The sequence below is a fragment of the Otolemur garnettii genome, unplaced genomic scaffold, assembly GCF_000181295.1.
Source record: "Otolemur garnettii isolate 467f Iridium unplaced genomic scaffold, OtoGar3 scaffold00049, whole genome shotgun sequence".
In the NCBI taxonomy this organism is placed as follows: domain Eukaryota; kingdom Metazoa; phylum Chordata; class Mammalia; order Primates; family Galagidae; genus Otolemur; species Otolemur garnettii.
The window spans coordinates 4,010,150-4,030,105 of record NW_003852444.1 but is presented as its reverse complement, the minus strand read 5'-3'; the positions used below and the strand labels follow the sequence as shown (position 1 = coordinate 4,030,105).

Here is a 19,956-nt window from a genome sequence, read left to right as displayed (position 1 = left end):
AAAAAAAAAAACCCAAAACTACAAGAAAGTTACTAAGATTTCCTAACCTGCTTTGATTTCTTCAGTAGCCTATAGCAATTAATACCAGGTGATCTTAGTAAAAACTGATCACTTTTAGTGACTTTACAAATGACAAAAAGTTGCTCTCCAAAAAGCGAAGCTCTCTATAACAAACCCATAGCTAATATACTCAATGGAGTAAAACTGAAAGTTTTTCCACTTAGAACTGGAACGAGACAATGTTGTCCTCTATTGCCACTACTATTTAACATAGTGCTGGAAGTTCTAGCCAATATAATCAGGCAAAAGAAAGAAATAAAGGGCATCCAAACTGGGGCAGAGTAGGTTAAACTCTCTTTACTGATGATATGATCTTATACTTAAGAGAACCCCCAAAGATGCAACCACAAGACTCCTGGAAGTGATCAAAAAATATAGCAATGTCCACAAATTAGTAGCCTGTGTACATGCCAATAACAGCCAAAATGAGAAGCTGATTATGACACAATTCCTTTCACAGTAGCTTCAAAAAAAAAAAAAAAAAGAAAGAAAAAAAGAAAGAAATACCTAGGAATATACATAGCAAAAGAGGTAAAGGACCTCTACAAAGAAAACCCTATAAAAAGAAATAACAGAAGATATTAACAAATGGAAGAACATACTATGCTCATGGCTGGGAATAATCAACAAAGTCAAAAATGACTATACTTCCCAAAACATTCTACAGATTCAATACAATCCTCATTAAAATACCATCATCATACTTTCAAGATTTGGAAAAAAATAATTCTTTGTTTTGTATAGAACCAGAAAAAACCCTGGATAGCAAAAGTAATTCTTAGTAACAAAAACAAAGCCAGAGGTATCACCCTATGAGACTTTCGGCTATGCTACAAGGCCATAGTGATCAAAACAGCATGGTATTGGCACAAAAAAAGAGACACTGATATTTGGAACTGAATAGAAAACCATAAGATGAAACTAAGATCTTACATCCACTTGATCTTTAATAAACCAAACAAGAACATACACTGGGGAAAAGAATCCCTATTCAATAATGGTGTTGGGTGAACAGGATAACCACATGTAACAGACTGAAACTGGACCTGCACCTCTCACCACTTACAAACATGGATTCAAGATGCGTAAAAGATTTAAATGTAACCCATGAAACAATAAAAACCCTCAAAGTGTGGGGAAACACTTAAAGATTCTAGCATGGGGAAAGATTTTATGAAAATGATTTCTGCGGCAATTGCAACAAAACAAAAATAAACAAATGGGATTTAATTAAACTGAACAGCTTCTGTACAGCTTCTGTAAAGCAAATACATAACCTTCAGAATGGGAAAAGATATTTGCATTTTATGAATTGGACAAAAGCTTGATAACTAGGATCTATAGAGAACTCAAATTAATCAACAACAAAAGACCCAACAATCCCACATATCACTGGGGGAGAGACATGAATAGAACCTTCTCTAAAGACAGATGAATGGCTAACAAACATATGAAAAAATGCTCATCATCTCTAATCATGGAAGAAATGCAAATCAAAACCACCCTGAGATATCACCTGACCCCCAGTGAGAATGGCCCACATCACAAAGTTTCAAAACTGCAGATGCTGGCATGGATGGGAAGAGAAGGGAACACTTTTACACTGCTGGTGGGACTACAAACTAATACAACCTTTTTGGAAGGAAGTATGGAGAATTCTCAAAGAACTCAAATTAGACCTCCCATTTGATCCTGCAATCCCATTACTGAGCATCTACTCAGAAGAAAAAAAAAATTTTTATCATAAGGACATTTGCCCTAGACTGTTTATCACAGCTGAATTTACAATCACCAAAATGTGGAAACAGCCTAAATGCCCACCAACCTAGGAATGGATTAAAAAGCTGTGAGATACACACACACACACACACACACACACACACACTCATACCATGGAATTCTATTCAGCCATTAGAAAGATGAAGACTTTACATCTTTTGTATTAACTTGGATGGAGGTGGAACACATTCTTCTTAGTAAAACATCAGAAGAATGGAGAAACAAGAATCCAGTGTGCTCAGTTTTAATATGAAGGCCATAAATGAGCTAATACAAGGTGGGTTTAGGGGAATGAAGGAGTGGGGAGTGGGTGGGAGGGAGGGGGATAGGAGGTCATGATGTACCGTGCACCTCTTGGGGGTGGGGACACAGAAGAGGGACTTTATCTAATAAATGCAATCAGTGCAACCTAATTCTTTGTAACCTCAACAAATCCCAAACAATTAAAATATATAAGTAAATGGAAAAAAAAAAAGAATGTTTTTAAAAGCCTACCTTGGGAGATGCCTATATTAAAATAAGAAAGGAACTGAAGGGCAGCTATGGCCTGAAAACTCTACAGCCATTAGTTCCCCTCATTCCTATAAAAAGGATCAAGTCCAGATTATGATGATTAGTTGCTATCAAACATTTAAAGAAAATGTAATCATAATATCAATTATTAACAGGTGATAGTATATAAACAAGAAAATCTTCCAAACTACTTTTACAAAGCTAGCAAAACTAGATGCCAAAACCTGACAAACACACACACAAAAAACCTCACATAAAATAATTCTATATAATACATAATATGTACATCTTAAGCACAAGGATAGCCACTGGTTAACATAATCCTTAATAGGTCGAAGGAGAAAACTACAGGACTAGCCCAATAGATAATATTTTTTAAAAAAATGAATATTGCCAAAGCTAAAATAGAGAAATGGTCCTAAAATTTGAAAAAAAAAATTGTTAAAACAATCCCGGTACTAAAAGCAAAGAGGGCAGGACATTAATTGTTTAATGAGGAAAATTCTAACTATCTCTGAAAAAAAAAAAAAAAAAGAATCCGCTTGACAAAGAAAACGAAGCTAATAAATTGTAGACCAAAATACATGAGGATATTCCTACTGAAATAACTCTAGAAGACCTCCAAGCTCAAAGACAATACATGTAAAGAGGAAGCATGGGGAAATTCTAAAAGCCTGAGTTTTGAATCATAGTCACTAAAGTGAAATCTCAAGTGAACTAAACAAATCAGAACTAAAGAGAGAATTAAGGAACTAGAAGATTCTGGGAAATTTAGCCAACAGAGATAAATGGATGGCAAATATGAAACACATAAAGAATGGAATTAGTTAATCTGGGAAGTAAAGAATGGAATAGAAGACGTATTTGAAAAGAAGATGGCCATAAATTTTCCAAAATAAAAATCAAAACTACTCAGATTAGATTAGCACACTGAGTCCTAGCTACGATAGAGAAAACTAAATCCAAAATTACACAGGTTGAAGTTAAAGATCAGAAAAGTTCTTATGGTAAACCAGAGACAACAGAAAAATAAGTTAGATGGCATACTTCTTAATGGCAGTGAAAGAAGCAAAAAGATAATGACTTTAAGATGCAAAAGGAAAACAGTCTACAATTTGGAAAAAGGAAACTAACTCCAGAAGGAATAATATAAAAGAATGACATGATAGGCTGAATAAGGGACCCCAGGATGACAGTGCCGTATACTAAAACCCAGAACCTGTAAATGTTACTTTCTATTGACAAAAGGAACTTTGCTGATGTGATCAAGTATTTTGAGATGGAGAAATTATTCTGGATTATCTGTGAGGGTCCTAAATGCAATCACAAATATCCTTGTATGTTTAAGAGGGAACTGAAGGCTGCAGGGAGAATGGGAAATGAAGATTCCATTTTAGGCAAAGGAAAACACCCCCAGAAAAAGGGCAAAACAGAGAAATAAGCTGAGCAAGGTAGAATAGAAACAGTTTAACTGGGTCGGCGCCTGTAATTCAAGTAGCTAAGGCACCAGCCACATATACCACATATACCAGGGCTGGTGGGTTCAAATCCAGCCCTGGGCCTGCCAAATAACAATGACAACTACAACCAAAAAATAGCTGAGCATTGTGGCAGGAGCCTGTGGTCCCAGCTACTTGGGAGGCTGAGGCAAGGGACTCACTTAAGCCCAAGAGTTGAAGGGTGCTGTGAGCTGTGACGCCATGCACTCTACACAGGGCAAAAGCTCTGTCTCAAAAAAAACCAAAAAACAAAAAACAGTTTAGCTAGCTTACTGTTAAATTCGCGGCTAAATTATTTATCTGAGCAGCTCCTGCTTTTACCAGAAGCCTGGCCTATAAGGGATGCAGCTTGCAAACACACCAGCTGGGTCTGTAAACACTCTGAAGAATAATGGCTGTAGACAGAGCTACACGTAAGGCCTGGAAAGGAACAATTAACCAGGCTGTTCTGTGGCCAGTCAACAGTCAAAGCAAATACCCATTGTGGGGATCTGTATTATGGCCGGGGCAGAAACCAAGGGAACAAACAGCTTGGGCCCTGAAATATGAGCAGGAGTGTTTGTACCCTAATCACAGAAGAAGAAGCCTCTGGATGGAGATCATTAGAAAATTCTGTTCCACCGATTCTTCAGAGGAGCCTGACACTGTCGGGTCTGCTCCACAGACAACTAAAGGGGATTAACCTCCCCCAAGGAATCTGTGTGCGTGACCACAGACAGGAGGCTGCCCTCACACAAGGCTCAGGTTTCAGATTTTTCCAGGCTGTTCAGATCCTTAAAGTTAATAGAATAGGAACTAACATGCTTACTCAGAGAAAGTGCTGATGTTTTTGTTCTCTTCCTCAGCTTACCCTCTGGGCTAAATGAGAAAATAGCCTTCAATAATAGCTGAGTGGAACAAACGCTCAGGGCCACTTGCTAGAAGGCCACAAGATAGCAGAGGTCCCGTATGTTCCCAACTTTGAAAATTCTATTCCGTGTGTTCTGTTTATCTCTCATCCCTTTTAACTTTACTTTTCTTCAGGCAATTGCCGCCAGTTCAACAGGTCTTTAAGACCCTGCCCGTGGCAAGACCCCAAGAAACACAAATTTTACTACAAAAGATTAGGCTAATGAAAACCTAACAGAGAGAGATTTGAAGATGCTATACTGCTGGCCTTGAAGTGGCCACGAACTGTGAAATGCAAGAAATTCCAGCAAGAAGCTGGAAAAGGCAAGAGACCAGATTCTTCCCTTTAGCCTCCAACGGGAGGATGGCCTTGCTGACACCTTGGTTTTTACCCAGTGAAACCTATTTCTAAACTCCAGAATTATATGAGAATAAATTTGTGGTGTTAAAAACAACCAGGTTTGTCATGTTATTGCAGCCACAGGAAGCAAACACAAAGGGGGGAATCTAGAGACTAACCTATATAAATACGCACAGACTATATAACAACAACAAAATAACAATGACTACAACTAATGGAGAAAAGGGCCAGTATTAAACCATTCTAAGACCCACCTATTACTATTCAAGGGGAGAGGTCCATGAACATCTATTTGTGCTAGACGGATGTCAAAACACAGGGTGGTGCCAACTTGTCCTGCTGGCAAAATTTGGAAATTCTCAGTAAAAAGAGTAAGGCCTACAATTAACTGTAATAGACTGCATATATTAACAACAATAAAACTCTTAAGTTCCTAAAAATAAAAAGGCGAACGAAGCATTTGCACTACTGTAGTTAACAATTAATTACATCCTTAGCTAACTGAACATTAAATGGAGAGAATTATGCATGCATCCTGCCTTTTTAGGAAAAATTAAGAGTTATTCCCATCTTAAAGACGAAAACTCTTCTTTATAAAAGAATGTAAAATGATATTAAATAACTAGTTCAAGAAAGGAACAGCTAAAACCATTAAGCTGGGCCTGGTGGCTTACTAATGCTTTGGGAGACCAGGAGTTCAAGACCAGCCTGAGGAAAAGCGAGAGACCCTATCTTTACAAAAAATAGGAAAAAATCATACCATGGTGGTACGTGTTGGGAGTCTTAGCTATTCAGGAAGCTGAGGCACAAGGATCTCTTGAGTTTGAGATTGCTATGAGCAACGAGCTATGATGATGCTAAGCTAGAATGAGTGACAGAGGGAGACCTTGTCTCAAAAAAAAAAAAAAGGTGATAGTGAATAGGATATTGACATAGTGCCAAAATTTCCCCATACATTAAAGACAAAGGGGAAAACATAACCTCTAGTTATTTATTTTGAAACAAGAGTCTCAAACTATCACTATGAGTGGCATCATAGCTCACAGCAACCTCCAACTCTTAGGCTTAAGCAATCCTCTTGCCTCAGTTTTTCTATTTTTAGTAGAGATGCTTTTGCTTAGCCTTAGTCTTGAACTACTGAGTTTGTGCAATCCACCTGACTCAGCCTTCCAGAGTGCTAGGATTACAGGCGGGAGCTACCATATCTGGCCAAGGGAAAACATACCTTACAATGAATGAGAGATGTGGCTTAGAATCATCAATAGTGGAACAATCCAACACATACCACATACCTCTTGATATGATGCAACATAAAAACACATCACCCATAAAGTATCCTTGCAAAACATTTACACTGAATCTAATCAAGTCTTTATACTTAGCTTTTTTTTTAAGACAGAGTCTCACTCTGTCACCTTGGCTAGAGTGTAGTGGTACTGCTGGGACTACAGGCACATGCCACCATACCTGGCCAAATTTTCCTTTTTCTTTTTTTGCTCTTACTTAGGTCTAACTCTTGGCCTTCCAAAGTGCTGGGATTACAGGCATGAGTTACCAGACTCAACCGTACTTAATTTTCAGTTTAAAAGAAATATAGAGGATAAGGAAATATCCTAAAATTGCTATAATGAAATAATCAGTCAAATATGGAATGGACATTCTATTCTGTAAAACATTTTTCTTCTCTTTGAAAATGAAAGCCATGAAGATCATACTGACCCAAAACGTGGGATCTTCTACTCTTTAATAAATCATGTCATGGGAAAACAAACTGGTAAGTGATCAGTTCAAGACTAAAAGACAGGGTGGTGTCTGTGGCTCAGTGAGTTGGCCATCAGCTCCATGTATAAAGGGTGGCAGGTTTGAACCTGACCCTGGCCAAACTGCAACAAAATATAGCCAGGCATTGTGGGGCGCCTGTAGTCCCAGCTACTCAGGGGGCTGAGGCAAGAGTATCATTTAAACTCAAGAGCTGGGGAGGTTGCTGTGAGCTGTGACGTCACAGCACTCTACTGAGGGCGACAAAGTGAGAGTCTGTCTCTAACACACAAAAAAAGACTAAAAGACAACAAATAATTTACTGTATGCACAAAGAATGGATCTTTGGTGTTGGAGGATAGCTTTAAGGGACATAATTGGGACAACTCTAGAAATCTGAAGATGTACTACATGTAAGAATTGTTAATCTTCCTAGATATAATAATATTTTGGTTAGATGATACAATTTCCTTTTTTAGAAGATATAAATACAGCAAAATGTTAACAATCATTGAATCTTGGTAGTGAAGGTAGTGTTTATGTGTATATTTACTGCACTATTATTTCTATAGATTTTAGTTTTTCCTCAAAGTTTCTACTTCTTTCTCCTTTAATGTTAAGTAGTCTTCTTTCTCCCCAACAATGCTTTCTCTTCTTAAAGACTGAGTTAACTCTGATATTAGCCTATCTATACCAGCACTCTTACTACTACTTGGCTGGTAAGTCTTTTCTCATTCTTTTACTTTCAAACATTATGTGTCTCTCATAAATGGATTATAGACAGGTTGTTTCTGTTAATTTGTTTTGTTTTAAACATATTTGGCTGTATTTTAACCAAAGAATTCAGTTCATTTACATTTTTGTAGCTGATCTGTTTCTATCATATTACAATGTGCCTTCTACTTATACCACATTTTCTGTCTTTTCACACTTCTATTAACTTCTCAAGTATTGAGAATCTTCCTTTTACATACATATAGTGGTCCTATTTTAGGCCACAATTTTCACAGATACAAAATATTTACATCTACGTATTGGGCAGGCACATTCTAGGGCAGAAAGCAAGTTGCACAAATATTAAAAAACTATTACCACACAGGCCATATGCAATTAATTCAGAAGTCAATAACACGATTTGAATAGTTAAAAAAAACTGAACATTAATTCACTTTGAAAATCTTAAAATGTTAGAAATAGGAATCATTTAACTTAATAAAGAATATAAGAAACCTATAGGAAAATATCACAATGAATAATCACAAATAAAGCAAGAATACCTGTTGTAACTGATGAGATATACAGGACATTATAACTAACAGTATGAGATATTAAAAAGGCATTAAGAATTAGAACAGTAGTATAAAAACTTACTTGTAAGAAGCATGCCAAGGGTACATGTCAACTCTATTAAGAGTAGAGTATAAATGTCTTAACACAATAACTAAGTGAGGGAAGGCTATGTTAACCAGTTTGATGTAAGCATTCCAAATTGTATATAAAATCAGCACATTATACCCCATTAAAAAATAAATGCAATGCAATAAAATAATAAAATAAATAATAAAATAAAAAAATGCAAAAAATAAAATTAAAATAATGATGCTACTTATAAAAAAATCAAGAGTATAAGTCATCAGAGCTAACAACTATTAACTATAAAAACTAATGGAGGAGTTTAGCAAGGTTGTTGGATACAAAATCAAAGAGACAAAATTATGTAGCATTCCAATGAATTAGCTAGAGTGAATTAAGAAAAGATACTCTTCATGATGGCAACAGAAAATATAAAGAATCTAAGGAAAAATTCAAACAAAATATTCCCCAGCCTTTTGTGGAGGAAACAACAAAATAATATGCAAGTATACGAACGACTACTGAGAAGACAGAAACTCAGAGGATGTTAGAGCAGCAGTTCTCAACCTGTAGGTCACAGCCCCCTTTTTCTTTCAGTTTTTGACTGGGTCTGGGTTTGAACCCACCACCTCCGGTGTATGGGGCCAGTGCCCTACTCCTTTGAGCTACAGGGGCTCCCCCGCAACCCCTTTTAAACAATGAAAATACATTGTGGCATTAGGAGAGTTGAGAAACACTATGTTAGAGGTTAATTTCATCCCCTCCTTTGGTAGCCTATCAGGAAGCTGTCTCAGCAGATCTGAGTTTACTTAATGGAAGCAAAAAGCTAATGAGAGCCACAAGAACTCAGAAAGCTTCCGCTTTCTAATAAGGCCATTTCATCAACCTCAAAGTTCCTATATCGCACAGGAGACATTGATTCTAGGTATGTCTGGCTTAACCATACATCTATATAGGGATAACAGAGCCAAAGGATTATGTGTGTCCTGATACTTATCCTTTCTCTGTAAGACTTTACTTCACATTTACACCAAAAGATATGTGTGTGTGTGTGTATGCGCATGCGTGCAAATCAGCACACATTCCCCTTTGCTTAACAAAGACCTACATAAATATTCTTTCATGGGGAGATTCAGTATTATTATATTTATCCCCAAATAAATTTAGTGCAGTGCCATAAAATCTCCAAAGGGATTTTTTCCCATAGAACTTGACAAACTGATCTAATATTCTTATGCAAGCACTACACAATAATAGCCTTTTTGTTATTTTGAATAATAAAGAGGGTATAATTGATGTTATCAGAAAAAAAGATTTATAGAGCAATGCTACTAAAAGACAGACCAAAGGGATGGAACAGAGGGCTGAGAAACAAAGTCACAGGTAATTTTTTTTAACATGGTATGTAGTTTGTACTGGCACTATAATTTAGTGGGGGGCAGGATGGACTATACAGTAAATAATGTTAAGCTAGGCATACTAGTGCATACCTGTAATACCAGCTCCTCAGGAAGCTGAGGCAGGAAGATCTCTTAAGCCCTAGAGTTAAAGTGTACCCTGGGCACATAGTGAAACCTTATTTCTAAAAATGAATAAATGAATGTAAGTAAGAATGCTTGCCAGCTAGCTGGGGTAAATGGTTATCCCTTTGAAAAGGGTCAAATAATAAAAAAAAAAATGGACAAAGAATTTTTTTTTTTTTTGAGACAGAGCCTTAAGTTATCCCCCTGGGTAGAGTGCAGTGGCATCACAGCTCACAGCAACCTCCAGCTCCTGGGCTCAAGCGAGTCTCCTGCCTCAGCCTCCCAAGTAGCTGGGACCACAGGCACCCGCCACAAAGCCCGGCTGTTTTTTGGTTGCAGCCATCATTGTTGTTTGGTGGGCCAGGCTGGATTCAAACCCACTACCTTAGGTATATGTGGCTGGCACCTTAGCTGCTTGAACCACAGGTGCCAAGCCAGGATTCCTAAATAAGTAGTTCACTAAGTAGAATTCAGAACAGGGTGTTTAATAAACACATAAAATAATCTCATTAGTAGTCAGAAATGTAATTAAAATGAAAAATCACTTCATTCCAGTGAAACAGCAAAATATTTAGGTCCAATAATACCAACAATTGGTAAGCATGTGTAACAACAGGCACTATCATAGAATAAGTTGTCAATATCTAGTAAAGTTAATGAGTATATCCCATCATCTAGCTATTATATATTCACAAGTATACAATATGTGAAGTAATATTGTAACAGCAAAATATTTAGACCAACATGAATATTCCTAAGATAAAAATTGGCAAACTGGTATGTTTGTATAATGGAATACTACATATTAAGTCAAAACAAAAAACTAGTAACATCTAAAAACATAACATTGAGGCTCGGCGCCTGCCACATACAAGGCTGGCAGGTTTGAACCCTGCTGGGGCCAGCTAAACAACAATGACAACTGCAACCAAAAAATAGCCAGGTATTGTGGTGGGTGCCTGTAGTCCCATCTACTTGGGAGGCTGAGGCAAGAGAATTGCTTAAGCCCAGGACTTTGAGGTTGCTGTGAGCTGTGACACCACAGCACTCTACCAAGGGCCACATAGTGAGACTGTCTCAAAAAAACAAACATAACATTGAGTGAAAAAGCAAGTTGCAGGATATGTACAACTTTAAAATGTCAACAAATCCACTACAAAAGAATTTTCTTTTTAAAAAAGGAAAGAGACTTTATTCTAACTTTATAAACCAGAGAGACACACATAGGCTTCAGCATAAAACAAAGATGTGTTACGAGAGAACAAAGTAAGAGGTTGTCTTTTATAAAGAAAGTTCCCATCCAGATTCCCACTCTGGTCTACTATGCAAATGAGGGATGCAAACTTGTTTAGTTCCAACTGGCTAACACCTGTTTAGTTCTGCTTGGTTGATAGGAGGTCACAGTCTATTGGTTAGGTCATTTCCTGGAAACTATTGATTCAGGTGGCATAAACAGGAACAGCAAGTATGAAGACCCAATGTGAAGCAAGTATGTGGGTTCTCCGGGAACACAGAGTATGTGTGTGACCTCTAATCAGTAAATGGCTTCTTGACTCTATTTTGAATTTTGACCCAGTTAGCTACTCAGGCTCCATCTTGAAGGAAAGGCCCTTTCACAGTTCACAAAAACACGCAACCAATATTCTATATTTTCTGGATATACATCCATGGCAAAAATACAAAAATATGTGTGGGTTGATAAACATTAAATTCAGGATAATGGTTACCTTTGAAAAGGGGAAGGGTATGGCGGTGCTGTGGCTCAGTGGGTAGAGGACCAGCCACATACACCCAGGCTGGCGGGTTCGAGCCTGGCAGGGCCAGCTAAACAACAATGCCAACTGCAACAACAAAAAAATGGTCAGGGCATTGTGGTGGGCCCCTGTAATCCCAGCTACTTGGGAGGCTAAGGCAAGAGAATCACTTGGGCCCAAGAGTTTGGGGTTGCTGTGAACTGTGACATCATAGCACTCTACCCAGGGCAACAGCCTGAGACTCTGTCTCAAAAAAAAGAAAAAAGGGAAAAAGGGTAGAATCAAAGATAAGCCTATAAAGTAAGTGCTTTATCTATGTTTATAATATTTTTTATTTACAAAAATCTGAAATAAATATAACAAAAGACAAAATTCAATAAACTGGGCAATGAGTACATAGTTATATTGCTTCCTATACTTTTCTATATGTTTTAAACAAGAAAGGAATGAGAAGCAGATGGGAAAGGAGACAGGGAAAAAGACACGGTATTGAGGTAGTATGTTGGTCAACTCCTTCCAGAAATAAAACATATGAAAGCTGTCCTTACTTTTGTAATTTGGGTGGACTTAATAATTAAGCCTGCCTTCTACAATCTCTGCCCCCTAGAGCAGGGGTCCTCAAACTTTTTAAACAGGGGGCCAGTTCACTGTCCCTCAGACCGTTGGAGGGCCGGACTGTGGGCCTCAGGACGAGTTGGCTGCTAAGCAGGACAGGCAGCGGTAGCAAAAACACCCGGCAGGCCAAATAAATGTCTTAGGCGGGGCTGCATGTGGCCTGCAGGCCACAGTTTGAGGATGCCTGCCCTAGAGGAAAGCTGGTCAATGAATACAGAACACTTGTAGAGAACTCAAAGTCAGACTTCCCATTTGGAAAAGAAGCCTAGACTTACATACTGCAAAGTTCTTTAACAACTTAGTCCTTGATTTACAAACAGGCAGATAGGAATCACAACACTGTGAAAATCCAGAAAGAGGAAAGACAAAGATCACAATGAATAAATAAAATAACTGGGCAAGAAGAAAATGAAATTATTATTAAGAAAACATTTTAGGAGAAGGAGTGAGTAACTGTAAAGATCATGGTAGTGATCTATAATATAAAGAAACTTCCCAGGAGGTGGGTGGGGGACAGAAAGAGATGGACAATACAAATAAAAAGTCGAAGAGATACTAAGAATACATTGGAAAGTTCAAAATACATTTAATGAGAGTTGTAAGTGAAGAAAATAGAAGAAATAAAGAAATAAAATACCAAAAATATGTGGAGAAAAACACCAGTATTCTAACTGAAAGGCCTTGGGGAAGGCTAAGGAGGATGAGTTATAAGATTCATATCTGAATAAGTTCTAGTTGCTATGATTAAATTTCAGCAATCCAAAGCTGAAAAGGAAACCCTAAAATAGTCCTATAAAGGGTGGTGCCTGTGGCTCAAAGGAGTAGGGCACCGGCCCCATATACCGGAGGTGGCAGGTTCAAACCCAGCCCCAGACAAAAACTGCAAAAAAAAGTGAAGGAAAATAAAAAAATACTTAAAAAAAATAGTTCTATAAAATAACTAGAATTAATTTGGCATCAGACTTTTCATTGGCAACAATAAAAGATAATCCCAACAATTTGGGAGGCTGGGGCAGGAGGATCACTTGAGCCCAGAAGTTGGAAATCAGCCCGATCAACACAGCAAGTCCCTGTCTCTACACAAAAAAATTTTTTTAATTAGCCAGGTATGGTGGCACATGTCTATAGTCCCAGCTACTCTAGTAAGCTGAGGTAGAAGGATCATTTAAGCTCAGGAGTTGGATATAAGGCTGCAGTGAGCTATGGTCCCACCACTGAACTCCAGCCTGGGCAGCAGTGAGTAAGACACTATATATCCTGAAGAAGAAAAAATGGAGATGGAAGCAACTACTTGTTGCTTATAGTTGTTAAAATTAGTAGGTTGTTGGGAATGGGCAGTATATACTAATAAGTCTGGAGCTTTCTTTTTGAGTGATAAAAATGTTCTACAATGAGCTGTAGTGATGGTTGTGAAACTCTGTGAATATACTAAAAACCACTGATTTGTACAAAGTACATTGTATGGCATGTGAATTATGTTTTAGAAAAAAACGTCTTTTCAAAAAGGACATGGAATAATGTCTTCACTGTCCTGAGCAAAATTACTTTGAACCTAGAATTTTATACCTAGGCAAATGGCCAATCAAGTGTATAGGCAAATGCATACCTTCTTAACACGTATATTCTCAAAAAATTGCCTCACTTGGTTTGGTCGCTCATGCCTATAATCTCAGCACTTTAGGAGGCTGAGGTGGGAGGATCATTTGAGCCTAAGAGTTCAAGACCAGCCTGGGCAACAAAGCAAGACCTGTTTCTATAAGAAATTTTAAAAAATAGCCTGCCATCTTGGCATATGCATATAGTCCAAGGTACTCAGGAGATCAAGCCCAAAAGTCCAAGGCTGCAGTGAGCTATGATTATACCATTGCACTATAGCCTGGGTAAGAGAGCAAGACCTTTGTCTCTTAAAAAAAATTATTTTAAAAACTTGCCTCAATAGGAATAACAGATCTCAAAACATCCCTATTTTTTCACCTTGATATTTACTTCTAAGAATTTTACCAGTATCTGAAAAACCAGAAAAATCGAGTAGGTCTCTGTTCTCAGTATTTATAAAGAAAAAACAAATGATTCACCAGGTGAAATAATTTTTTAAAGGCATTATTTTTACACACAACAAAACACAAAACAGATGTGAATAAGTTGCCTCCCCCAAAAGAAACATGAAAAGCCATGTTTCAAAGTAGACCATTATTTATAGCAATTGTGGCTATATAGTAAGCAAAAGAAGAGTGGTAACAGGAGAGGAGGGTGTCAGAAAAGTTAGGCAAGAGGTCAGTTTATGAAGGGTCCCAACAGCCCTGGTAAGTAGTTTGAATTTTATTCTACGTACAAGAAGAATCTAAAATTTGAAAAGTGGGTATGTGTGACATAATCTGATTTACATTTTAATTATTAACAATTACCATCCCCATTTTATACATGAGAATATTGTGGCAACAAAGTGTAGAGTATCTTGCTCAAGGCCACTGAGCTAGTGAATGAAGTCAAGATTTAACTCAGGACACTAGAACTCCAGAGCAGTGTGTATATGTGTATGTGTGTATGTGTGTGTGTGTGTGTGTAGTCTGTGTGTATATATGTAATATGTATGTATGTGTGTATATATGTGTATATATATTACAGTGCCTCTAATATCACTATAATGGAGAAGGGACATAGGGGGATGGACAAGAGTGAATGCAGGGAAGATCAGTAGAGACTATTGGTTGAGATGACTGCTTGCACTAAAGTGGAAATGGTAAATATAGAGAAAATTTAGTGAATCTGGGATGTATTTTAAGGGTAGAGAAAAAAAGACTCACTAATGGATTAGACATAGGGAAGGAGTGACAGAGAAAAATAAGAATCAAGGCTGGCTCCAAAAGTCTAGTTTAGAGCAACGGGGGTGGGACAGTGATGCCATGAATGAAAGAAATCAAGCATGTCACTAAAATGAGAGGCAGATTAAATCATCAAGGAGGCAGCTGACTATGCAGGTTTACAACTCAGGAGGAGAGATGAGGCTGGAGATGCCTTTTGGTGTCATTTTGCATACTGATGAGCAGATCTCCAAGGAAGTGCAGGCAAAGAGGGCTCAGCCCTCGGGCCTCCAATATTTATAACACTGGTAAAGAAGAGAGACACTAAAAACTGTGGAGAAGAAACAGACATTGAGGTAGGAAAAAATATTCGCTGAAGAAAATCTGTTGGCTAGAAATCTATTGGCTAGAATACGAACATGAGACAGCAGCTAGAAGACATTAGGAAGTGTAGGTTTATATATCTGTACATAGTTGGTCATTTGTATTTACATATATTTGCAAATGTATTGCAGCTAGGAGATAATAGAACATATTGGTGGGTAGGGAAAATGCAACAGAGGGAAGAAAATGATGATGTGGAAGAGAGATATTAACCATAGGAAATAAGCTCTAGGGATGGCCAGAAGAGATGGAATCTGAGTCACAAGGAGAGGAATTAGACTACTATGGATGGTCTTTGACAACAAGTGAAAGGAAGACATGAAAACTGATATAGATAGGTTTGTAGAATTGGTGGTAAAAAGAGAACAACAGCTACATCTAATCTCTTAAGTTTGAAGTGAAATCCATAGATGAGAGTAGGAGGTATGAGAAGTTTGCAATGACTTTTTTTTTTTGGCGAGGGTGGCCAAGTGTGCATTCATTTATTGACCAAATCTCACATTCCAGACAAGTTGTGTGACGGGGCAAGAAGCTCCTCCAGGCCTGTGGCAGCTGAACACAGTTTCTTGGTGTAGGCAAGACTTATCATGAGTCACAGTGGGTCTCTTAATTTGTGATTGTGGGTAGGGATGATGTAACTGTTTTCTTGGAAGACCCGTGTAGAACTCCTTCAAGGCTGGCCTTTTTTTTTGAGGCAGGGTCTCACTGTTGTCCAGGCTCAAGTGCTATGACATCATCATAGCTTACTGCAATCTCAAACTTCTGGCCTCAAGCAATCCTCCTGCCTCAGCCACGCAAAGTGCTAAGATTACAGGCATGAGCCACTGGGCCCAGCTTGGAAATGTACTTTAACAGGGAAAGTGAAGAAGCAATTGTACTGCTAGACGATGTTGTTTTACCACATGTAAAAGATTGAAACTGAAACAGCAGATTTCACTACTTACAAAAATTGAAGCAAGATGGATAAAGATTTAAATCTAACATATGAAACGATAAAAATCCTAGAAGAAACTCTTTACGATGTCAGTCTGGGGAAAGATTTTATGAAGACTTCATTGGCAATCACAACAACAATAAAAATAAATAAATGGGACTTAACTAAGCTGAGAAACTTCTGCACAGCTAGGGACACAACAATTAAAGTAAACAGACAACTTTCAGGATGGGTAAAGACATTTGCATGTTATAAATGTGACAAAGGGTTGAAAACTAGAATTTACATAGAACTCAAATTAATCAACAAAAAAAGAGCAAACAATCCCATCTATCACTGGGCAAGAGACATGAACAGAACCTTCTCTGAAGAAGAAAGGTGAATAGTTAACAAACATAGGAAAAAAATGCTCACTGTCCTTAATCACCAGAGAAATGGATATCAAAACCACCCTGAGATATCATCCAACACGAGTGAGAATGGCCCACATCACAAAGTCTCAAAGCTGCAGATGCTGGCACAGATGTGGAGAGAAGGGAACACTTTTGCATTGTTGGTAGGACTGTAAACTAATATAGTTTCTTTGAAAGAAGTATGGAGAATCCTCAAAGAACTCAAAATAGATCTTCTATTTGGTCCTGCAATCCCATTACTAGGCATCTACCCAGAAGAAAAAAAATCCTTTTATCATAAGGACATCTGCATTAGGTTGTTTATTGTAGCTCAATTTATGATTGCCAAAATGTGGAAACAACCTAAATGCCCATCAACCCAGGAATGGATTGATAAACTGTGGTATACCTACACCATGGAATACTATTCATCCATAAAAAGAGATGGAAACTTTACATCTTCTGTGTTTACTTGGATGGAGTTGAAACACATTCTTCTTAGTAAAGTATTACAAGAATGGAAAGGCAAGTATCCAATGTACTCAATACTAATATGAAGCCAGTAGACGAACTAATACATGCTCACACAAGATAAAAAGAGGGAGGGAGGCTTGGCGCCTGTGGCTCAAGTGGCTAAGGCGCCAGCCACATACACCTCAGGTGCCGAGTTCAAATCCAGCCCGGGCCTGCCAAACGACAATGACGGCTGCAACCAAAAAATAGCTGGGCATTGTGGTGGGCGCCTGTGGTCCCAGCTACTTGGGAGGCTGAGGCAGGAGACTTGCTTGAGTCTAGGAGTTGGAGGTTGCTGTGAGCTGTGATGCCATAGCAGTCTACCCAGGGGGACAGCTTGAGGCTCTGTCTCAAAAAAAAAAAAAAAAAAAAGGGGAGGGAGTGGGGGAGGGAGGAGAGAGAAGGGAGGGAATTGGGTGTGCTCCCACCTAATGAGCACAATGTAAGGGTATATGGCACACCTCCCAGGTATGGTACACAACTACAACAAGGACTCTACCTAACAAATGCAAACATTGCAACCTAGTTGTTTGTATTCTCATATAAATCTGCAATTAAAAAAAACTCTTTCAAGAGATGGAAGAGTTAAAATAGGTGCTCACTAGTTTTATGTGTTCTTTTTTAGTAAACCCTGAAACAAAGAATGACATTTTATGGAGAGTACTTTACGGTATTTGAGTGTTTTGGGGTTTGTTTTTTTTTTTTTTTTTTTTTGAGACAGAGTTTCACTTTATTGCCCTTGGTAGAGTGCCATGCCATCACACAGCTCACAGCAACCTCTAACTCCTGGGCTTAGGCGATTCTCTTGCCTCAGCCTTCTGAGTAGCTGGGACTACAGGCACTCTGCCACAATACCTGGCTATTTTTTTGTTGCAGTTTGGCCAAGGCTGGGTTTGAACCCACCACCCTCAGTATATTGGGCCGGGGCCCTACTCACTGAGCCACAGGTGCCACCCCTTATTTGAGTGTTTTAAAGATACAAATGTTACTGTGAACTCAATGGAAGAATGTCATCCAGCTGTTTCATTTGCTTTATGAGCTTTTCCCCTTCCAAAAAAAATACTGTCAGTTTCAAAAGATACTGTAATTTCTCCATCAATAAAGGATCTCTCCAGTTTTCATTTCCATTTTCCCTGCACCGTATACTATTATAATAAGTATGTGACAGAAGTATTATGGGATATACATGCAAGATACAAGATATTGCATCACTTTTACACTGCGCTTACTAGGCACTGTTTACATATACTATATATATTGATTCATTCAACTCCTCCTAACACCTCAATGAGACTGGGACTATTATTATCATCCCTATTTTACAGACTAGGAAACAGGGAAGTAAAAAAACCCTTGGGTTAAGTCAAGACAGTTAATAAGCAGTAGAACTACCCTTATATTGTATGGCCTAGGTCTCTATGAGAAGAAGAAATATTCTATCATTCGGTATTCTAACCAAGAGCAACTAACACTTTATATATTTCATAGCACACAGGTGGGTTAGAACTTTGAGATAATTAGCATTTAGGTAAAATTGGATCAATGCAGATTCACTTCTTCATTCAATAAATATTAAATGAGTACCAGGTTCTAGGCCAGTGGTTCTCAATCTTCCTAATGCCGCAACCCTTTAATACAGTTCCTCATGTTGTGGTGACACCCCCAACCATAAAATTATTTTTGAGTAGCAACAGTGGCTGAGAACCACTGTTCCAGGCAATGAAGACAATGTAATTAAACCTAAGTCACTGACCTCATGGAGAATACGTTCTACTTGAAGGAAGACAAGCACTGAACAAACAGAATACAAAAAAAAAAAAAAATAGAGAAAAATAGAAGTGGTGAGCAGGATAGGGGTGGGTGGCTATTCATTCTGTAGTAAGGTCAAACTTGAGGGTCTCACTAATAAGATGATATATATGTATATGACAAATAGCCGAAGGAAGTGAAACAAGTTCGCTATGCAGGTATATAAGAGGAAACTAGCCCAAACAGAAGGGAAACAAATGTGGAAAGCATTAAGGCAGGAGCAAAATCAGTGTGGCAGATGACTGCATTAAGGACCCCAATTAATGACTTCTCTAGGCCCACCTTTTACCATATGACTTTGTAACCCCATTTCCACTCTGATTCTGGGCTTCTCTCCTTGCTGTTATGATACACTGCAAGGCACTATCAGCAAACACAATCCAAGCAGAGGGCTAAAATGGAAATATGCACATCTTCTTGTCCTCCTGCATAACTGAACTTCCTTGCTCTTTCACCAGTCTTGCTATGAGACTATGTCTGAATTAGCCTACTAGAACAAAGTTATGCCACTCAAGGCCATCCCAGTCTAGCCAGCGAGAACCACCAATTGGTCACAAACATATAAATGAATACAGTCAAGCTTAGCACAGCCCAGAGTAGCCTGCTCATAGACTCAGTGGTTATTTTAAGCACCAGGCCTTGGTACTTTGTTACACGATAGAAAATACACTGTGTTAGAAGAACAGAGGTATACAACAGGACAAGACATAAAAACTTGTATATGAATGTTCATAACACCATTTGGATATTAACCAAAAAGTTAAAACAACCCAAATCTTGATCAGCTAATGAATAACTAAAGTGTGGATATCTAGTCAATGGAATTTTATTCAACAATAAAAAGAAATAAAATACTGATGTATACTACAACATGAATAAACCTTGAAAACATTGTACAAAGTGAAAGAAGCAGTCACAAATAACCACATACTGTATGATTCCATTTATAGGAAATATACAGAATAAAGAAATCCACAGAGACAGAAATTAGATTGGAATTCACTCCTTGGCACACAGACT

The 19,956-nt window shown here is 38.1% G+C and overlaps 1 protein-coding gene across 4 annotated transcripts in view; it reads right to left on the bottom strand.

Moving 5' to 3' along the window:
* The window catches only part of BRAF (B-Raf proto-oncogene, serine/threonine kinase), a 182,094-nt gene that overhangs the window by 135,116 nt on the left and 27,022 nt on the right, over positions 1-19,956 (bottom strand). The gene's annotated exons all lie outside the window — the stretch shown is intronic.